Source organism: Protopterus annectens, chromosome 9.part0 (assembly GCF_019279795.1).
Source record: "Protopterus annectens isolate FY-2018-M chromosome 9.part0, PAN1.0, whole genome shotgun sequence".
NCBI classification, from domain to species: domain Eukaryota; kingdom Metazoa; phylum Chordata; order Ceratodontiformes; family Protopteridae; genus Protopterus; species Protopterus annectens.
Window position 1 is genome coordinate 1,566,855,898 of NC_056743.1, and position 18,857 is coordinate 1,566,874,754.

The following is an 18,857-nucleotide window of genomic DNA, read 5'->3' on the forward strand; positions in this document are numbered from 1 at the left end:
CACAGTCTTGCAGGGCATCCTAGCCAGCCCCCAGTCTTCTTGACTGCCTCCACCCTTTTCTTCAGCTTTGGGAATCAACCCAAATTTGATAACTGCAACAGTGAAACACTGAAGAACATAGTACAGTTGTGTACACATTCGAGTGTATTCACTGTTGCAGTCCTGGTTTCCCTCTCTCCATCCTCCTTGTCTCTCTCTCTCTCTCTCACTCCTTATAAGGAATTTTTGGTATTTACTTTCTACTGGTGATGTTCTTCCACTATAACCTAGCTCCCTTTGGGGGCTCCTGACAGGGCAAGAAAAACTGATGTAATGGTGTCGGCTGCCTTATTTTATACTACGGACAACCTGACATCAGTCCTGGAGCAACGGCAACCGATGCAGAAATATTAAGCCTCTGGTATTCAGGCCGACTGAGGGCTACCCTGCCAGGGATAACCAAAATGTGATAAATGCAACAGTGAATACACTCGAGCATCTACATTTATGGCAAGTGTACACAACTGTACTTTCTGAGGAGTTTGATTCGACCCAAATTTTTTCAGAATAGTCTCTCCTCGGTGCCTTGGCATGGAACAGCTCGGCTCCAGCTCCTGCTTTGGGAGATGTCTGCCCCACTTGGGGGGGGGGACTGTAGTACTGACCACTGATCTTTCGGGCCCAGACTCCTTTCCTACCTTGGACGGATCAGCCTTTGAAGCAGTAGAGAGGACTTTGTGTGTTCCAAGACACCAGATGGTCCTTCCCCCCTTCCCATTGGAACAACCTGCCAAGTTTCCTTGCTTCAGAGTCTCACCCACTTCCTCCAGCTGGACAGCTGGTGTCAAGGCCTCAGGGTACCCCACATTTAGGAATGTCTTTTTCCAAAACCTTCACAGAGCTCCCCACTGAGGAGGTTCCTCAGAAGAAGTGTAAGAGGAAACATTTTTTCCCCCTGAAAAATCAGTAACTGAAGATACAGATTTAGATGAGGACAAAGAATCCTGACGGTCACCTCCTGAAGAGGTCTCCTTTGGAGACATCCTGGAAATTTTGAAACAGAGAGATGGTTGGCAGTCCAACAATCCTATGTTGGTGGAATGTATATACCTGCAGGCCTTTGGCACCTGACCATCTACCTCCTGGGTGACCTCACCCACTGATGAGCTCATTGCATTAATCTGTCAGCAGGCATGGAAGGTCCCCGACATTATTGAGCCTATACTCCAGAAACCAGACAAAATTATTACCATACCCACAGACAAACCCTTTTGGAGCAAGAGCTTACTGGTAAATGAAATGGTCATGGCAGCAGCCACCAAAAAGGAACTGGCAGATGAGAGCTCCAGTATTCATCCTCTTAACAAGGGGTCCAGGAAGATGGATAAACAAGGGAATCAAATTTACTTCATCAACCTTTTGCCTATGGTCTTTGAATTATCTGGCACATTTTATGAGAGCCTGGCTACAGATAACTTCCGACAAATGGGTGCAGGGAAGTATATACAGAGGTTATATTATACCCTTTCATCCAATCATCTTCCTACAAAAATTCTGGATGTTCCACCCAATCTAAGGGCTCAAGCAGCCCTAGAAATACAAAAGCTGCTAGAAAAATGACTCACCCAAGAAGTCCCCCCAGGCCAGATAGGCTCCGGAATTTACTCAAGATTCTTTTTAATGCCAAAAAATGACAGGGGACTGGAGACCTATTATAGATTCCAGCAAGTCAAACAAACTGGTTCATCGAACTAAATTCCAGATGGTCACGGTTTTAAGTCCATTCTTCTGTTTTTGGCAAAGGATGATTGGATGTGCTCCATAGACCTCAAAGATATATACTATTATATAAAAATGCAAGGGCAGTCCAGGAGGTTCTTACGCTTCTGGCTGGAAGCCAGTCACTGCTAATTCAGACTACTTCCCTTTGGTCTCTCCACAGCCCCCAGGGTGTTCACCAAATGTGTGGCAGTAGTACCAGTTCACTTAGGACTGCATGGATTCTGTGTGTTTTCATATCTAGGCAATTGCATCATCACTGCCATGACCAGGCATCAACTCGTAAAAACCAGACAGAAGGTCCTTCAAACATGCTCCTGTTTGGGAATAACAGTCAACTACAAAAATGTCATCTGGAACCTACCCAAGCCCTAGAATTCATAGGCGCTGTGTTAAGTACAAAAAACACCATAGTCTGTTCCTCTGCAAAGATTATTGACAATTCAAAGACAAGTCTTGACCATAATCAGCAGAAACAAAGTGGCATCCTTATAGCCTCGACAGATTTGGTTCCCTTTCCTTTGGCCTCACCTAATCAAACAACCTTGGATCCTGGATCCAATTCCAGATCTTCTGTCTCAACTGACAGGCACAGTTCACCCAGACATTCACAATCTCAAGCTGATGGCTTGGTTTCTCCACTTCCAGTAGTAGCCAGACAAACCTATGCCCTCATCTCCTGTTGACGTATGCTACTATCCTCTACTTAGCCGTCCACACATAAACTGTATTCTACTAAATGTAAAAAGTTTGTGCATTGGGCTCTACAGAACAATATTGAACCTTTTTGATCCCCAATTCATGAAATACTTGGATTCTTGGCATCACGTTTTGATAAGGGGACCTCTTCTTTCACCATCAATCTCCAACTTCCATACTGGCTTCCAAGAGTCTTTGGCAGCATCTCACAAACTCTGTGTAAGTCCTTCTTGAAGGATACTCTCACTTTATGACCTCCCTTCAAAGACCCTTCTCCCCATTGGGACCTCAGCTTAGTGTTACAAACAGTCATCGAGCAACCATTTGAGCCAGCCCACAATTGTGATATTAAGTTCCTTTCCTGGAAGATTTGAGACCCATCTTCTAAACCCCCATGTCTAGTCGTTCACAGGGATAGAGTTTTACTCAGAACCAACCATTCACTGTCCTCCTATTCATATACTGCAGTATTCATAACATGAGGGAGTCTGCCTCTTGTGGATTCATACGTGTGGCCAGTATACAAAAGTCTAAATGCTACTGTAGGGTACGTGCGACACCGCACATCAGCTAGCATACATCAGTCATAGAGACATCAGGTATGAAGCGGACAGCAACACATACCAACCTCACGGCTTTTCTGCCACCTGCCCAATTGCCAGCTCTGGTCATTGCTCACCAGAGAAGTCACATATTGTGCTTTAGATAAGTGCCCAGTTGGGATTTTTTCTTTATTCCTTTTGGCTACTGTGTTGTTTTTTGTTGAGTACATGTCAGCTAGGAAGGGCAAGTGTCAGTGTGGAAGGCAGATTCCACATAAAGACTCTCACAAGCTTTGTTTGTTTTGTCTAGGCCCATATCACGACCACACCTCCTGTACTATCTGTAAGGCCTTTGTCCCAAATATCCTTCACAGCCATCTAGTTTCTGTTAGGTTATATTTGGAAAATCAGCACCTTAAGTGCTTAGTGAGAGATATGAAGGTGACGGCGGGTCCTTCAGATGAGCCCCAACTCAAGAAGGCCAAGAAGTCTCGGCCTGACCAAAATGACACTCCCTCTGTTTTGGGTGTTCCTCCCAAGGCTGATGAAGGTTTGGAGGCCGCTTCGGAATCTGTAGAGGCTCCTTCAATGGGTACCACCATGGAAGCCATCAAGGAATCTACAAGCACGTCCCAGAGGGATTCATAGGCATCCGATATAAGTGCTGGGAGGAACCACAGCTGGTTATCACTGAAGGACCACGTGGCATCACACAAATTATTGTTTGCAAGCATGTTCCTATGGATGTCATTGAATATCACCCAACTTCTGGCCCATCTACCTTTCATCGCCTGGCTCTCGAAGCTCTAAAAAAGAAGAAACTTAAAACTAAACAGGTTTCCCTGGTTCTTCAGGACCAAGCACCTGACCTAGCACCTGAGTGGCAGGCCTTTACTCAAGGCCTTTTTAATGCCTTCATGGCCCACGGTCAGACCTCAGCCCCTTCCATTTCTTCACTGGCCTTTCCTCCTGCTACCCCCTTGAAGAGGCCTTCAGATGACGTCTCTTCTGAGGAGGAGGAATTTTCAGGTGATGAATTCTTTGCTTACTCTAAACACACATTTCTTTTCCTCTGGGATATGCCTCCCCAGAGGAGGAATCTAATGGTAAGGATTCTCTTGGGAAGGATATTTCCTTTAGGGAAACCATCTTGAAGATGAAGGACTTCTTTAAGTGGGACTACTGCTAGGTCAATGATATATAGAAGTACAATGACCTCCTTCAGATGGATTCCCCTAATCCATCAGCTATCCCTCCTGTCCTGATGGCCTTCCTAGATGCCTTTACTGCAGCTTCCAATTGCCCAGACTCCCAGCCTCCAGCTCCCAAATGTCCAGACAGATTTTACAAGGTGCCTGAGGATGCCAAGTTCCTTTTTAAGCCCCCCTCTGCTGATCCAGCCACTGTTTCAGTGGCAGCAGATAAAGCTTCAAAACTTTTGCCTTCCACCTCTCTGCTTCCCTCTGATAAGGAGAAGCAAGGCCATAGAGATGCCGAGAAAAAAGTGTGTACTTCCTCAACCTTGGCCTTCAGGGCAATGGTTTTTGATGCACATGGCCAAATATTCCCCGACTCTTCTAGCAGATGCAGTGAAATTCCTATCAGAGCTCCCAGATTCACCCACTAAGCCAAGCTCTCGACCATCCTAAATTCCTCCACCCAGGTTACCAGATAATCCATCAATGCAGTTATGATGCTGTGGAGGCCTCAGCCATGGCTGCCAGTTCTGAGAATGTATCCATGGCTTAGACTACAACCTTTACCTGATGATATCAAAGCTAAGCTATTGGATGCCCCTCAGGACAGTAAAACGTTATCTGGCAGTGCAGCTGCAGAGCTTTTTAAAATCTTTCCGGAAAAGGGTCAAGATCTCCAGGATTGAAAACACATTTTTGTCTCCTTTGTAAGGAAGGCAACTAGAACTCTTCCATCCAAAGGTAAGAGGGATTCCAGGAGACATGCTCCCTCTGTCTGCTTTTTCCACACCTTCACAGAAACAGCCTTTTCAGGCCAAACCTGGTAATCTGTGACTACCTGCCTCCAGACCCATCTACTCCCCTATCTCCCTTCATCTCTCCCTTTCCCACCCAGCTTGGAAACGGATAACCCAGGACTCTTGGGTCCTTTCCATTGTCAGTCAAGGCTATTTCCTGTTGTGGGAAACCCCTCCTTCTTTCAAGGGTATCTAACAACCTCCACAACACCAACTGTAATTCTTTCCACTAGCCCTTGCCTCTCTTCTTTCTCAAGGCACTATCCAAGAGGTACCACCCTCTCAAAGGGGAAAAGGATTTTACTCCAGGATGTTTCTGGTTCCAGGGAAGGATGGCCCTTGGAGGCCCATTCTGGACCTTTCCCATTCAAACACTTTTCTGAAAGTCCCCTCCTTTCACATGTTGATGTTACCTACTCTTCTCCCACTTATTCTTCCCCAGGCCTTCAAGGTGTCATTGGACTTCAAAAATGCCTACTTTCATATCCCCATTCACCAACTGTTCAGGATATTTCTTCACTTTTCTGTTGCTTCCTCTCATTTTCAGTTCTGTGCTTTGCCCTTTGGTCAATCTACGGCACGAAGGGTATTCACAACAATGCTTAGCTCCTGTCATAGCCTACAGCAGGCTGCAGGGCATACAGATATTTCCATATCTAGACAACCTACTTCTCCAAGCTCCATCTGCAGACACCCTTCTGAAAATGCTAGGATTTGCTATCAACCTTCAGATGTCTTCCCTGATCCCTTACCAAGATCATGTCTTCCTTGGGTGCAGGATTCTAACAAACAGGATGATAGCTTGTTTCTTTATTTTACATTTGTTTACTGGGAAAGTCCGACTGGCCCCATTTTCAGCAGAGGCCTGGGGAGAAAAGCTCCACAAAGATTAGTACAGCAAATGCAATGTACATATTAATAAAGTACAGTACAGAGTCAAAAGTTAAAGTACAGTTTCAAGGCCAAGAAAGGAGCAAAAAGTAAATATACTATAAAGGAGCACAGTGTGTTACAGTAAACAATGCAGTTGAAAGGAACTTTTGTTAAGTCATTTGGTTACATTCATCAGTGGCTAATACAGTAAACACACATTGATTAACAGTATAGAAAGGAGTTGTTGCAAGCTTTCATAGAAGGTTACGGTATGATATGATGTAATTAAATGAAGCTACCCAGGGTCAGAACAATTACATAACCAAGAACTTTGTAAATGGGACCAGAGGATTTTTTTTTCAAATTATTTTTGTTTTCAGCAGTCCTACTATCTACGTGGATGGTATTCCATGCTTTTGCAACAGAAATAGAAAATAAGGAGTCCCCAGAGCTATTGTCAACCAGTACTTTACTGGTGGATCTTAATAGACATTTCTTAGAGTAGATATTAAGTAGACCTTGAAGAGCAGGAACTCTATCAGGATCATATAGAATTTGGTGGGCTATTGCAAGCTGGTTATATGTGATTAGGTTGGGTAATTCTAGCCAGGATAGTTGCCTGATTGCTATGCAGTGATGTGTCCTGAAGGATGAGTCAGTAGCAAAACTTAGCTGTTTTATTGTACAAGGTGTTTAGTTTGTTATTCTGCTTTGTTTAGGTTGGTGAGTATGGGGGAGGCATAGAGGAGTGTGGATAGTAGGTGGGTTCTTGGGATGGTGCCTTTACTGTCATTGGTGAGGTACATTTTGCATCTATATAGGGTTCCAAGTTTTTATGGGCTTTCTTTATTGTCTGTACAATGTGCATATCATTTACCCTCAGAAAAGGTCCTGTCCCTTGCCTCCTACTTCCAGGACCTGCTACCTCTTCAATCTCTGACTGCCAGGGAGTTCATGTGCCTCCTGGGGTTCATGGCCTCAATTATTCCCATGCTCCCTTTAGCCAGACTACATATGAGGAAATTTCAATGGTTCCTGAGAATGGTTTGGAAGCAACACTCTCACCCTCTGGATTTTGTTTTCTCCCTCCTACCCTGTTTGATAAAGGAGTTAAAGTGGTGTATTCTCTAGGTCTCAAGGAATCAAAGCCTTACCCCTTCAACCTCTTCCCCTACCCAGGATCTGTAAACAGATGTGTCAGACACAGACTTGGGTGCAACTCTGGAACATATGGAAGGTCAGGGATGTGTGTTCCCCAACTCAGACAAAGGAAGCACATCAACATAAAGGAAATGAGGGCATTGATTTTTGCCCTCAAAATATTCAAGTCTGGGATTTCACCAGGAGTTCTAAGGTGGTTCACAGACAATATCAAAGTTCTCTTGTACATCAGCAAGTGGGGGGGTGGGCAAAGTCCTATATCTTCTGCAGACTGGCATTGTATGCCTGGGAGCTAGCCCAGCAGAGCCAGATTTCTCATCAGGCTATTTACATTCCCTCAGCTCAGAAAGTGATGGCAGCCACTCTAAGCAAGTCCATGACTCGATCTCACTAGTGGATGTTAAACAGGGATGTGTTTCTGGATCTGGTCCATTGTTGGGGTGTTCCTCAGGTAGATCTTTTTGCCTCCCCCATCAACAGACAGCTTCCCACGTTTTGTGCCAGGATCCCACATCTTGGGGAATGGAAGATGGACACACTATCCTTTCCATGGAAGGGGATGTTTCTGTACGCATTCCCCCCTTCCCACTTATCCAGAAGATCCTGCTGAAAATTCAGCAAGAAGAGCCAAAAATCTTGCTGGTGACCCCCCTTTTGGCCAAGACAGGATTGGTTCCCCTCCTCTAACATTTAACCAAGGGCAATCACCACAAGTTACCCCCACAGGACAAGGGAACTCTGGTGCATCCACAGATGCTGACCGTAAACATGACACTGTGGATGATAGGGCTTTGACACCTTTATAATGAGGACATGCTGCAAGTTCTGCAGGAGGCTAGAAAACCCACTATTAGGAAATCCTATGTCTCCAAACAAAGAGGTTTTCCATCTGGTGTCTCAAAAATACATAGCCACTGTCAGTAGAGGTTCAAGTGGTTTTGTCCTGTCTGTGTGAATTGATGGAGTGGCTTGTCTTATTCTTCAGTCAAGGCACATCTTTCTGCCATTTCTGTATGTTTAACATTGTCTCCTCATTTAGCTTCCAGACTGGAAATTAAGCTGTTCCTAAAAGGCGTTCTTCACATTAGACCACCAAGAAAACCAGTTCCTCCTCCTTGTGATCTCAATTTTGTTTTGAAGAAACTTACCCTGGCCCCTTTTGAACCAGTAATGTCATCTTCCCTGCAACATTGTACATGGAAAACCATTCTCCTAGTGGCTGTTACCTCTGCCAGAAGGGTCTCTGAGCTGCAAGCCCTTATGCCCTCCTCTCCCTTCACAGTGTTTCATAGGGACAGGGTTTCAGACTAACCCATCCTTTGTGCTCAAGGTGGTTAATGAGTTATCCCTTAAGCAATCTCCCTACCTTTTTTCCCTTCTCCCCAGTCCTCCATTGAGAGGATTCTTCACACCTTGGATGTACACAGGCAACTCAGATACTACTTGAGCAAAACTAAACCTATCCACAAGTTTGAATGATTGTTTCCTATCATTCAAGGGCCCTGAGCCAACCTGTTTCCAAGCAAACTATTTTCTCCTGGATTTCTAAAACTATTTTCTTCTGGATTTCTAAAACTATTTTCTTCTGTTACTCAGCCAATGGAAAGAATCTATCCTGTGAGGGCACATTCCACTAGGGCAGATGTTCATTGTGTTTCACTGTTGCAGTCATTACAATAGGGTTATCCTGCTGGCAGGCTACCCGCAGTCAGCCTGAATTCCAAAGTCTAGATCTGGTGTCGGTTGCTGTCGCCTCCTCCCTGATGTCAGTGTGCCAGGGATATAAAAGATGCAGCCAACGCCATTTTCTTCAGTCTTTCTTGCCACGCAGTTCCCAAAGCAAAAGCAGTTTGCAAGTGCTGGTCAGCCGACTCCTGAGATTTTCAAATTCGAATTTCAGATCTGAAGTCTTCATTACAGCTAAGTACCCCGTTGGGGAAACTTTTTTCTTGCTCCAGACCGATGTCAGAAAAAGTTAGTAATTGTATTTCTTGTGGGAAGCAAATGCCTCATAAGGATTTTCATTCTTACTGTATTCCTTGCCTAGGCCCTGACCATGACGTTGCTAGTTGTCGGTTTTGTGCTAGATTTAACCAACGCACTATTAAGCATCAGTACGATTTTGCATTTCACTACTTTGGCAGAAGATTCAATTATATAATGCCGTCGGAACAGCCGACTACTGGAGTTTATAAAAAGCGCAAAAAAAAAAGGACAGGCATCCGAGGTCCAAAACCGACGACGAGGCTTCCGCTAGGCCTGTCGCCGGTTCTCAGTGAGGCGCTTTCGCAGCCCCTGACGCCCGCTACCTCAGAGCCACAGGCTGCTTCTGACTCCCACGTGGAGCTGACTAGGCCACTGGAAACTCAAGGTATTGGACACTTGGAAACTATTCCCTTAGATGGGTCCGGAGCCACTGAGCAGGCATCGGCTTCTGAGGGTGTTTTCAGGCCTGCACAGTTATATGTGAAACCTACTTCAGTTTCAAAGGCAAAGACTAAAGCAGCTCTAAAGACAAAGAAACAAGTACAGCATTCTTTTGGACAGGCCAGCATGCTTAAAATGGTCGAAGACCTAATTACTTTGATCAGGGGTTCCCATCCCCCTCCTGATAAGAGGTCTAGGCAAGAGATAGAATATGAATCTTCAGATCAGGTTTCCATTTCCTCTGATTCCTCTTCTGAACAGGAATATTCTCTTCCTCCCTATGAGGATTCTGATGCTGAAGATTCTTTTGGGGAGACATTGCAGACTATGAGGGAGCATTTCCACTGGGAGAGCCAAGATTACTCAAAATCCAAGAAAAGGCTCAGAGATTTCCTTTTATTACCTCAGCACAGGCCCCTTGCTTATCCCACCTATTTTAGACATTGTAGATGATGTATTTTCAGAGTCCAGTCTATCTCCAGACTCTTTACCACCAGCTCCTGTTAAGCCAGACAGATACTACAGGGTTCCTGATTCACATAAATTTCTTTATAAAAACCCTGCTGCTGCTGACCCAGAAACTATCTCCCAGGGTCCCCAAAGGGGTCAAGGCTTCCACTGCAAAAAACCCTATCCCCTCTGATAGGGCCTTGGGCATATGGTGAAAAAAGATTTATACTTCTGCTACCTTGGCTGTAAGAGCTTTAAATTGCCAATTTCATATGCTTAAATATCAGCAATATCTTATGTCACTGCTTAAACAGAAAATGTTGACAAATTCAGAATGTGCAGAAAACAAAGAAATGCAAGATTTATTGCATGCAGCTGAACACGTGGGAAAGCATACTTTGCAATGTGGTTTTGATTCTCTAGAGGCCTCCTGCAGGGCCGTTGTTACAGTCATTAGGAGGCATGCTTGGTTAAAAGAACAGAATCTGTCTGATCATGTTAAAGCTCAGTTTGGTGTTAAAGCAGAAGAGGTGTTGAAGAAAATGGAGGACAAAGCTAAATCTATGCAAACAGTCAAGGATTTCTTGCAGGTACAGCCTCCCAGATTTAGCAGGAAGTGGCCTACAAAGAATTGGTCCTTTCCAGTGTCAGACAGGCCACAAAGAGGCAGATACAGATGCCCCAGAGGCAGATCACAGCCCCAAGGCTCATACAGGCCTAAACAATGGGATGCTTCTACCTCCAAATATGAGAGGAAAAATCACAGCCATACAGGAAACGGTCTCAATGACTTTCCCCTGCCAGCACCAAGCACTTATCTTCTGGCAGCCCCTTTGGGGGGAAAACTAGCACTTTTTCCACAAAATTGGCACATGGTCACCCAGGATAAATGGGTCCTAAATATTGTATCACAAGGCTACAGGTTCCACTTTCACACCCTGCCAAGGCCAAACGGTATGCCAGACCTGCCACGCAATCAGTGGGCAGAGGCACAGCAACAAGATGTCCTTCAAGAATGCAACTGCAGTCATAACATATGGGTTGTCCTGCCTCAGGCAGCCCTCGGTCGGCCGGATTCCAAAGTCTGGGTCCGACGTCGGCTGATGTCGCATTTCTCTCCAACGTCAGAGCGGAGTATATAAGCATCAGCCGACGCCATTTTCTTCAGTCTTTCTTGCCGCGCGGTGCCCGAAGCAGAAGCAGTTCGCAAGTGCCGGTCGGTCAGCTCCTGTATTCTTCGAATCCGAAGTCATCAAAAAGGCTAAGTACCCCGTTGGGGACCTTTTCTTGCCTCAGCCGATGTCAGAAATTACTGAAAAAGTTAACAATTGTCTGTCTTGTGGTAAACAAATACCTCATAAGGATTTCCACTCTTACTGTCTTCCTTGCCTTGGCCCAGACCACGACGTCTCAGCCTGTGTCGCCTGTGCTCGCTTCAATAAGCGCACTCTCAGGGGCCAGGAGGAGTTCGCTGAAGATTTTTTCGGCAATGAATTTGCTTATACAATGCCGTTGGAACTTCCGACATCGCAGAATCCTAAGAAACGAAAAGACCGGGACCGACATCCTCGGCCCGTGTCTTCCACCGACTCCACGCCAAAACCTACCGCAAGTGCTCCGGTTCCCCCTGAGATGGTTATTTCGTCGCTCCGAACTGAAGACACCACATTACCGATACCTCCGATACCGGAGGCCACACCGACGCCAGTTATAGATTTTTCTCCGGATACTGAAACCAAGGAAATGCCCGAGACCATTGCTGTAGATAAGGTCACTCCTGCACGTGGAGCTGCTAGGCCTCCTATGGCCATGTCTATTAAGGCCTACACATGTGCTAAGGCAGCCAGCAAGACCAAGCACCTTACTGCCAAAGCCTTACCTCAGCCTACTCCTGAAACACAAATCATGACTATGGCCGCAAACTTAATTTCCATGATTAGAGGTTCACAGGCCCATCCTAAGAGAGGATCCCAGCCTCCTTCTGATAAGAGGCCCCGGGTTGAACCCTCTGACCCTATCCCTTCAGATGAAGATTCTGAGGACTCTGTTCACTCCGATGGCCAGGAAGAGCTCTTCCAGACCTATGAGGACTCGGATGCAGAGGATTCCATCCCTCGGCCTCCCTCCTGAGGATATTTCTTTTGGGGAAGTTCGGCATACCATGAGGGATCATTTTAAGTGGCAAGGCCAGGAATATTCTGATTCCAGAAAGCGCCTTGAACCTTCCTTAAAAGCCCCAACACAGGCCCTGGCTATACCTCCTGTGCTTGATGTTTTGGATGACCTATACTCTGACTCCAGTGTTACCCGGATACTCTTCCTCCTGCTCCAGCCAAGCCAGACATATACTATAGGGTCCCAGAAACACATTCTCATTTCTTTAGGGCCCATGCTGTTGATTTAGAAACTATTTCTCAGGGACCTAAAGGGGTTTCAGCATCCGCCTCCAAAAATCCTTTGCCTTCCAACAGGGAAGCTAGGTCATTAGAGATGGGGAAAAAGGTCTACACCTCCACTACTTTATCTATGAGAGCTCTGAATTGCCTCTTTCATATGTTTCACTATCAGGATTACCTGTTAGATGATTTACAGAAAACATTGGCCTCTCCTGAACCTTTAGACAGGAAGTCTTTGCAGGAAGCTGTACATAATTCTCAGCAAGTCAGCAATCACTTTCTGCAGTGTGGATATGATGCATTGGAAGCTTCATGTAGGGCAGCTATGACAGGGGCGATCATTCGTAGACATGCATGGTTAAAAGAACAACCTCTACCAGATCATGTTAAGGCAAAACTCCTTGATGCACCCTTGGAAAAGAACAAGCTTTTTGGTGCTAATGCTAAAGATGTGTTAAAGTCCATAGAGGAAAAAGCAAAATCAGTTCAGACGGTCAAAGATTTCCTCCAGGTTCAGCCACCCAGATTCAGCAGGAATTGGCCTTCTAAAAACTGGTCTTTTCCTAATCCTGAAAGATTTCAAAGGGGTAAAAACAGGCGTGGCCGAGGAAGAGGACAATACAGAGGTTCCTACAGGGGACGACAATGGCAACCAACAAACCAAAGAAGTGACACAAGGGTCTCCCCTGCCCCACAGGGACAATCTCAATGACTTTCCTCTACTTCCGCTGACCAAGGAGCAAATAGAAGCACCCTTGGGTGGAAAATTATCTCTGTTTTCAGACAATTGGCACAGATTGACAAAGGACAAATGGATTTTGGACATTATAGACCAAGGTTACAGGTTCCACTTTCATACCTTACCAAGAAAACAAGGCATGCCAAACCTACCACAAAACCAGAGGGCAGAGGCTATCAAGCAAATTTCTCTGCTTGCTCAGATCAAAGCAATAGAAAGAGTTCCACAACAAGAACAAGGCCAGGGGTTTTACTCAAGACTGTTCCTTGTTCCAAGAAAAGAAACTCAATGGAGACCAATACTGGATTTGTCCACATTAAACACTTTTCTCATAGTACCAAAGTTCAAAATGCTGACTCTACAGCAACTCCTTCCCATGCTGGGCAAGGGGTCTTGGCTGATTACTCTGGACCTCAAGGAGGCATACCTGCATGTCCCTATCAGACACAGCTGCAGAAGATACCTCACATTTCTTGCAGGGCCAGAGCATTATCAATTCTCAGCATTGCCATTTGGCTTATCTACTGCACCCAGAGTATTCACAAAATGCCTGGCTTCAGTAATTGCTCATTGCAGGCTCCAGGGGATCCAGATTTACCCGTACCTGGACGACTGCCTCATACAAGCGGACGACAAATTGATTTTGACAAAAAACTTGAACTATGTCATACAATTGCTACAGGCTCTGGGATACACAGTCAACTTCCAAAAGTCAAGACTTCAGCCATCCCAGCAAATAACCTTCTTAGGAGCCAATCTAGACACAGCCTCTCAAATGGCTTACCTGACAGAAGACAAGCAAGAGAAGTTAACTCATTATTTCAAAGGTTTGGCAAAACTCACCCAGATGACTGCAAGGAGATTCCTACAGGCCCTGGGTTACATGGCATCCTGCATTCTCCTGGTTCCATTAGCAAGACTACACATGAGAAAGCTTCAATGGTACCTAAAAAGCCTATGGTCTCAGCACAGCAACAACCTAGAGACAACCATACCGCTCATTCCATGCCTACAAAAGGAATTCCTATGGTGGGCCTCGGTAAGCCAGGCAAACACAGGTATGCCATTCAAAAAACCTCAGATAACACAGACCATGACCACAGAAGCCTCAGACCTTGGATGGGGGGCGCACATGGAGGGCAGATGTATACAAGGACAATGGTCTCCAAAGGAAACACATCTGCATATAAACCAAAAGGAAATGCTGGCAGTAATGCATGCCATCGAGGCCTTTCGACAACAACTTCAGCAAGGCCACCTACTGATACGGACAGACAACACCACTGTGATGTGGTACATAAACAAGCAAGGGGGCACCCATTCTTACCCCCTTTGCAGACTTACAATGAATCTTTGGGAAAAAATCACTGAGCCTAAACATACAGTTGCAATCCCAGTTTGTTCCAGGCAAAGACAATGTGCTGGCGGACAGCCTAAGCAGGAATTTCATAGATCCACATGAGTGGAGGTTACATCCGAAAATCTTCACACAACTCACCTCGGCATGGGGCAGGCCAGAAGTAGACCTATTTGCCTCCCACCTCAACTATCATCTACAAAAAGTCTGTTCAAGGACATATCATCCACAAGCTTGGAAAATAGATGCTCTTTCATTCAACTGGAACTTCCTAAAAATCTATGCATTCCCACCTCTGCCACTGATGGCCACAGTATTACTAAAGATCAAAGCAGAGAGGCCCAAGGGGATCCTAATAGCTCCAGACTGGCCAAGACAACACTGGTATCCACTACTACGGAGCATATGTCACAACAAAAAGTGGGCCCTTCCCCAATGGTCCCTACTTTTGACTCAACACAACTTCAAAACAGTGCATCCAAACCTTCAGACGCTGCAGCTAACAGCCTGGGAGATCCCATGAATAACCTCAATCTATCTCTCTCCAAGGAAGTTCAGCGGATATTAACAGAAGCTCGAAGACCATCCACCAGAAAGGTTTACTTAGCAAAATGGAAGAGATTCAGCATTTGGAATACCAGCAAGGGACATGATGCATCATTATTGAACATCCCACTCATCCTGGAATATTTGGCAGATATGCTACAGAATGGACTCTCATATTCTTCCATAAAGATACATGCTTCAGCTATTTCAGCTAGATATAACTCTGATCCGCCTGTGTTTTCACATCCTTTGTTAAGGCAATTCCTCAGGGGAATCAAGAACATTAAGCCACCGAGAAAGGCTCCAGTGCCAGCTTGGGACCTCAACTTTGTCCTAGAAAAACTGACTCTACCCCCCTTTGAGCCAGCAGCTTCAGTGGACTTACAATTTCTCTCATGGAAGACAGCTTTCCCGTTGGCAATTACCTCAGCAAGAAGGGTTTCGGAACTACAGGCCCTAATGGCAATACCACAGTTCATAATCTTTCACAGAGACAGGGTCTCCTTAAGAACCAACCCTACTTTTATGCCAAAGGTGGTATCTAGGGTTTCTTTAAATCAAGCTATTCACCTGCCTACTTTCTTCCCCAATCCTGAGAGCAAAGGGGAAAGACTGTTGCATACCTTGGACATTCACAGACAACTTCGCTACTACCTGGACAGAACCAAAACCAGTAGGAAGTCTGATCAGCTTTTTGTAGCTTACGCCCCTGGAGTACAAGGAAAAGCAATTTCCAAACAGACTATTTCAAAATGGATTGGACATTGCATCAGATTTTGTTATTCCTTCCATGGGAAGAATGTTCCAGCTAATGTCAGACCACACTCCACCAGATCTACAGCCACATCTACAGCATTCTTAAGAGGGGTGCCTACAAAAGACATTCTAGAAGCTGCTACATGGAGCTCCGTGCATACATTCTCCAAACACTACAATCTCCCTTTATACTCCAGATCCAGAGCAGGCTTTGCTTCGGCAGTCCTGCAGGGTTTGATTGCCACACCATCTCTTTCCTAGAGCATTCCTCCTCCCCCAGCTAAGCTATGGTATTCAACCCATATGTTATGACTGCAGTTGCATTCTTGAAGAACATAGTACAGTTTTGTACCTACCATAAATGTAGATGTCCGATAGATATGCAACTGCAGTTGGGTTTTCCCTCCCTCCATACCCCTCTATGCCTTGGGTCCACTCCTATCCCTGTTTCTCTTAGCTGGGGATATCTATTATGGTGTATCTGTTTATTGCTTACTTATTTGTCTGGAATCCTGTTTTTGTCTTCCAATTTGATTACAGCCTTCCTTGGAGGGCACCTGGCATCTGGGGCAAGAAACACTGAAGAAAATGGCATCGGATGATGCTTATATACTCCAGCCGCTCTAACGTCGGAGAGAAATGTGACATCAGCCGACGTCGGACCCAGACTTTGGAATCCGGCCAACCGAGGGCTGCCTGAGGCAGGACAACCCATATGTTATGACTGCAGTTGCATATCTATCGGACATCTACATTTATGGTAGGTACAAAACTGTACTTTTCATTCCTCATGGACATGAGAGCTATTCAGCTAGTACCACAGCAAGAGCAGGGACTAGGATTCTACTCAAGGCTATTCTTGGTGCCCAGAAAGGACAAGCCTGGAGACCAATACTAGACTTGTCTATCCTAAACACATTCCTGAATATTCCAAAATTCAAAATGTTAACTCTGCAACAGCTTCTACCCATGCTGGGCAAGAGGGCTTGGCTTGTGACTTTAGACCTAAAAGAAGCATACCTGCATGTCCCAATCAGACAATCATGCAGAAAGATACCTCAGATTTATAGCTGGCTCAATGCACTACCAATTCTCTGCACTGCCCTTTGGCTTATCTACTGTGCCCAGGGTCTTCACAAAATGCCTGGCACCAGTGATTGCATTTTGCAGACAAAGAGGAATACAAATATATCCTTACTTGGACGACTGCCTTATTCAAGCAGAGAACAAGGACATTCTACTACAGCATCTGGCATTTGTAAAAAGATTACTAACAGGTCTAGGGTACACAGTAAACAAAAAGAAATCAAAACTCGTACCCTCTCAAGAGATAATATCCCTGGGTGCAAGCTTAAATACAACTGCACAGATGGCTTGTCTCACGCCAGACAAACACAGACAACTGACTACTTATTTCAAAATGTTGGCAGCAAAGACCCCAGTTATCTGCAAGAAAAATTCTGCAGGCTTTGGGCTTCATGGCATCCTGCATTCTGCTAATTCCATATGCAAGACTGTATATGAGGAAACTTCAATGGTATCTAAAAAGTGTTTGGACTCAACACTGCCACAGCCTGGAAACAATAATTACCCTCATTCCCTGCCTGCAACAGGAGTTTCGATGGTGGGCAAAAGCCTGGCACCACAACACGGGACAGCCATTCACCTTACCCACAGCCAGGCAGACATTGACAACAGATGCATCAGATTATGCTTGGGGGGCCCATATGGCAGGAGGATGTATTCAGGGCACATGGTCCCCAAGTCAAATGCATCTACATATCAATCAAAAAGAGGTGCTAGCTGTTCAGAACGCCCTGACAGCCTTCAAGGATTTACTTCATCCAGGACAACTACTGATAAGGATGGACAATACTACAGTCATGTAGTACATAAACAAGAAGGGAGGCACACATTCCTACCCCCTCTGCAGGCTAGCCATGAACTTGTGGGACACAGCATTGACTTACCAAGTACATCTGCAAGTACAATTCCTGCCAGGAAGGACAAATACTCTGGCAGACGAACTAAGCAGAAACCTAATGGATCCCCAAGAGTGGAAATAGGATCCACAAGTCTTCAGCATGATAACAAGGAACTGGGGATGCCCAGACATTGACCTATTCGCCTCCCCTCACAACTACCAACTACAGAAATTCTGCACAAGGACTTATCACAAGAAAGAATGGAAAGTGGATGCTGTATCTTTCAGCTGGAAAAACCTAACAGTATATGCCTTTCCTCCTCTGCCTCTCCTTCCCAAGGTACTCCTCAAGGTCAGACAAGAGAAACCAAAAATGATACTGATTGCCCCAGACTGGCCCCGCCAGCACTGGTACCCAATCCTAAAGAGCTTGTCTCAATGCCCAGCTTGGACTTTACCTCATATTCCTCACTTATTGACCCAACAAGACAGTCAGATACTGCACGGCCAACTCAGGACCTTAAACCTGGCAGTATGGCGGATAATGTAGACAGTCAAGGCACACCTCTCTCTAAAACAGTGATGGATGTTATTTTGGAGGCCAGGAGGCCTAGCACCAAAAAATCTTATGCACATAAAATGGAAGAGATTCTGTGCTTGGAACCAGGCACAAGGTTTTGACATGATTGCTCCAAATATTCCTCAGATTTTGCAATACTTAACTGAGATGCTTGATAAAGGCCTTTCCTTTTCATCAATTAAAATTCATGCCTCTGCCATTTCAGCTCATTACAACACAGAACCACCTATTTTTTCTCATCCATTATTAAGGCAGTACCTCAGAGGGGCCAAAAACATAAGACCTCCGAGGAGAGCACCAGTACCTGCATGGGGACCTCAACTATGTCTTGGAAAAACTCACACTGCCTCCGTTTGAACCAGCCTCTCTAGCTGATATAAAATTCTTATCCTGGAAAACAGCTCTGCTCCTAGCAATAACCTCTGCTAGATGAGTCTCAGAGCTACAGGCACTCATGGCTGTGGAACCTGTTATCATTTTCCATACTGACAGGGTTTCTCTGTGGACAAACCCTACATTTATGCCTAAGGTAGTGTCCAGTGTGGCACTTAACCAAACAATTCATTTGCCTACCTTTTATCCAAACCCACAGAATAAGGGTGAGAGAATTGTGCATTCTTTGGACATTTACAGGCAGCTACGCTACAGAATCAGAG